Genomic DNA, 4,610 nt, shown 5'->3' on the forward strand with positions numbered 1-4,610 from the left:
GATGGTGGGCTAATGCATGTTTCTTCCCATGAAAGTTAGACCAAGCATAATCATTCAAGTCGTTTGTTGGATCCTTCCAACCGGGTTGGCTAGCTACTCCCTGCCCCGGCCCTCTGGATCGTGCAAGATGAGAGTAGGGTAGGAACAGTGTGCAGCAAAAAGGCCTATCCTGAAAGGCCTTCTCATGAGACCATCAGGTGGCCCCAATACAAAAACAAGCCATGTGAGTTGCTCGACGTAAGGTCAAACTATATGGAATCTGTAGGTTGGTTGTTGGTTTAGCTAGCTTGATAAAAACGAGCCCCATCTTCTAGTGGTTACATGCCAGTTTAGTTAAGAGTCATTACTCAGTGGCTACTAAACTTATCATTAGGGGGGTATTGAGCTGCTCTCATCAATGAAGCTGCTGAAAAAAAAAATCCTTCGTGCCATCCTAGTACCAATATGCACGAGCTGAATCAAATGCAGCCCTCTCATGAACAGCAATGTAATATCCACCTGCCACCAATTCTCAACTGATTAACCATAGCCAGTGGATGTAGATGCAGCCCGGCCCATCCTCAGCCCATTAGACGAAAGGCGTGACCATATCACATCCTTATTTTGTAAAGATCACTACAGGCCCAAACTACCATTTAGAATGCAAAGTGAAAGAGCTTACACTCAGTGAGGGAGGCGAGCTTGCTGTCTCTCTCTCACAGTGGTTGCCCGTGGATCCTATATGCCGACTAAGTTGGCGCATACCACGCCCGTGGTGTGGGCCTGCCCAGTTAGGCGCTGCAGGTTTTTTTCTTAGTTTTCTCACTTTCTGTGTGTGTTTTTATCCCTGTTTATTTTTTATTCTTTCAATTATTTTTTATTTTTTATTTTATGTTTCTCTTTAATTTAAGATTCGATAAATATTAATGTTCGCAATAATGTTTAAATTTTAAAAGAAATTATAATTCGTTTAAATTTCACTATCTAAAAATCTTCAATCTCAAAAAATATTTAAATTTATAAAAATTTCAAAATTGCTCAATCTTTGAAATGTTCAATTTTCGGAAATTTTCTATCTTAAAAAATATTCAAATTTTGAAAATGTCTAGATTTTTTTGCTTTTTCAAAAATGTTTATATATTCTAAAGAATTAAACAATATTAGCCTAGCCAGAAAGGTCCTAGTCGGGATCAGCTAACTCGATGCTACAATATTTTTAAAAACTTATAAAACACGTAATATTTCTGAAATTAAAGGAAATAATAATAGTATTTAAGAAAAATCCAAGGAAAGTGTCCTGCCCATTGACATTCAAAAATTATTGGGTCGAGCTATCTCACCTCAGCTTCTTTCCTATTTTGGTTACTGGACCATTTCAGTTCATGGCCTCTTAATGCTTGACATGGTGTAACTTCATTTTTGGTCTTGACACGGCCAACAAAGGACATGAAAGACCCTTCTAAAAAAACTAGAGAGTTTCCAATTGTAAGCGAGATTACTTCCAGTTTAGCTGTACTATAACGGAGTTTTATTCTAGTTGCAAATAGGGCTGGAACAGAAATTTTCTAGTAGTTTGTGGATAACTCCTTTTTTCATGTTTAACCTTGGTTGTAATAGAGATTTTTTTTCTATATGCAACTAGGGTTGCAACTGAGATTTTTCAATTGCAACCGCCTTTGCAAATAAGTTTTTTTATTTGTAGGTGTTGTTGCAACTGATTTTTTCAGCTGCAATTGAGGTTGCAACAAAGATATTTTCGGTTGTACGCAAGGTTACACCTATATTTTTTATTGTTTCAATTATGAAATAAAACTATCAAAAGAATTGAGGTATACAATTTCTATGAAGAAACAATACATAAAAACTACCTACGTAAATGCATACCTACTTAAGGTTCACACAAACTAAAAAGGAAACTAGCCCAAGAGGGATACACGTTTAAAAACATTAAATAAACCCTACACACAAAAGCCAACAACCCTGGAAAGAAAAAACAAACTATGTGAAAATGCCCAACTCCTCGTGGGCAACACCAGCTTCACACATGTAAAACAAAACACGAGCCTCACGAAAGAAAAAGAAGAGCAAATAGGGGTGCGTTTGGTAGGCTGTGAGTCCTTTGGCTCGCATCGATCCAGCAAAAACCGGTCCGTTTGGTTGCCTATAAGACGTCCGCGTTGTGTCCTACCGGTTCTCAAAGCACCCCTGGGACAAGCCCTGCAGGAACGCCCAAATCGGCAGTTTCTCCGGAGGCCAGACCCGTTGTCGTGCCATTTTGCACGCTCGCGTGCAACGGTTGCACGCGTGGAGAAGCGCGGGTGACAGCGCGTAGTCTTGGTCCTCGCTGCCCACTTCCCCTCACCGCTTCGTTCTTCTCTCTCCCCATTCACTCCTGGCACAGACACCATCGCCCTGCCCATCAACCGCCGCCATGGCCTCCTCGCCTCCTCCGCCTCCGCCATCCTCTCCCTCGGCAACGGATCCAGCCGTACGGCCGACGGCCACCCGGTCCAACGAGGCGCTAATGCGCCTCGTCCGCGAGTACGAGGCTGGAGGCGGCGACTCGGCGGCGAAGATCGATGACGGCCGCGTGCCGGTGATGAATCGACCATCGCCGTTCGCGAGCACGAGGCCCGTCGGCGTCACAACCCGGAGCGCCGCCGTCCTGGCTCTTCGAGCGGCCGGGATTCGACCGGCGGATCCGTCGGGGACGGGTTTTTTTTGTCCCCACTAGGGTTTCCGACGGCGAGGGCGGCCACAATGGCGGGCGGTGCACCAAGCTCCAGCAGGGAGATGGAGCCCCGCCGGGGTTGGCGTCCACCACGATGCAGCCGGCGATGCCATGGGGCATGCCGCGTACGCTTGTCCCCTTTGGCGCGCCTCCCGTTCCGCCGCCGCCGGGGTTCACCCGACCTCGTGCTTGGCGCCAAACGACAGCACCATCGCCCCGGGCTTCCCGACCGCTGCACCGGACCTGAGGACGTACTTACCGGCTACGCCGCCTCCCCCTCCACCGGGATTTGCTCCTCTTCCTCCTCAGAGTGGGGCGCTGGCGATCCACCCAATCGTAAGTACCTTGACTCAATCTCCTTGTCGCTTGTTTACGTCGACTAGATGACATTGTAGATGTGAATGTACATAGGATTCAGTGCAATGTGCTTATGCTTGCCATGCCAAGCTCAAGCACTATCATGGACTTGACAATGTCAAGTCCATGGCAGTGCTTGAGCTTAGCATTGCCATTTTCCATGATATTGCTTGAGCTTGGCAATGCCAAGCTCAAGCAGCGGGCAATGTCAAGCTCAATCAGCTGGCAATGCCATTGCTTGCTTCTGCTTGTGTGTGCCATGATATTGCTTGTGCTTGTGCATGCCATTGCTTGCTTATGCTTGTGCATTCCATGACATTGCTTATGCTTGTGTATGCCATTGCTTGCTTGTGCTTGTGCATTGCATGACATTGCTTGTGCTTGTGCTTGTGCATGCCATGACATTTCTTGTGCTTGTGCATGCCATTGCCTGCTTGTGATTGTGCATGTCATTGCCTGCTCGTGCTTGTGCATGCCATTGCCTGCTTGAGGTTGACATTGCTTCCTTGTGCTTGTGCAGAACTGGCCCTTCCTGGAATACTTCTCAGACGAGCCCATACTGGATGCTGTCGACTATGTCATCCGTGTGCAGCTGCGTGATCCCGACGCAGCGTTCATGGAAGCCTACCAGCAGATCACAGCGCCGAGGCGCCACGCCGGCCATCCTGCTGACCTGGGGCACATTGCCAATCCTCGTTTGCCGGCGTTCTTCGTCCAGGTGGAGAGCTAGGACCTCCGTGCCCTCGCCGTCCCGCCGTACATGGAGAAGCCCCTCATCAGGAAGTACAAGCTCAAGAACAATGCCCCCCCTGTGAAGGTGTGCTTGTACTTGGGTGACCGTTGCGCGTGGAAGGTGCAGCTGCGGTGGACAGGGCAGGGCGTCGGGTTCATCAAGTCCTGGAGCAAGTTCTGCGCCAGGATTTTGCTGCACGTCGACGACACGCTCGTCTTCACCCCTGATGACGACGGCTTCAAGGTCGCCGTCTTCAGGAAGGAGACGTCCTGCTCCAGCGTCTTCGGCTGCAAGAGGCACCGCGAGGGCCCTTTTGCCGATCCTCGCCATTAAGGTGTTGCTGCTCCATCGCTCCCTATGTTTAAGTCTAATCATGTTACTTGTGCTGGCCTCTAGGAGGCTGATAAACACTACTTTTGTGCATATCTCACTGTTGTGCTGGCCTCTAGGAGGCGTTTGAACACTGCTTTTGGACCTGAGAAGTCTGCCCCCAGGTTTAGGCAAGCGTCTTACCACTCTGACGCTAGATTAGGACCTGTGAAGTACTCTGTTCGTTGTTTATAAGTGTTTGCTGTGATTATGATCGTGTTTGAGTTGTTTGTGCACCGTTGTATGATGGTAGGTCACCATATTTGAATGTGGTGAGGAGAAGCTGTTATCAGGGTGCCCAAAATAGCAACCAAACACATGTGTTGTGGCTGAACAGAGATGGAACCACTACAAGAAAAGTTCTGATAGACAACGTCTCAAAATCGTCCGCTAAGGGGTATTTTTCGTCGCCTATGGGCCTAACCCGACGATATGGGTTCA

The sequence above is a fragment of the Lolium rigidum genome, chromosome 5, assembly GCF_022539505.1.
Source record: "Lolium rigidum isolate FL_2022 chromosome 5, APGP_CSIRO_Lrig_0.1, whole genome shotgun sequence".
NCBI classification, from domain to species: Eukaryota; Viridiplantae; Streptophyta; class Magnoliopsida; order Poales; family Poaceae; genus Lolium; species Lolium rigidum.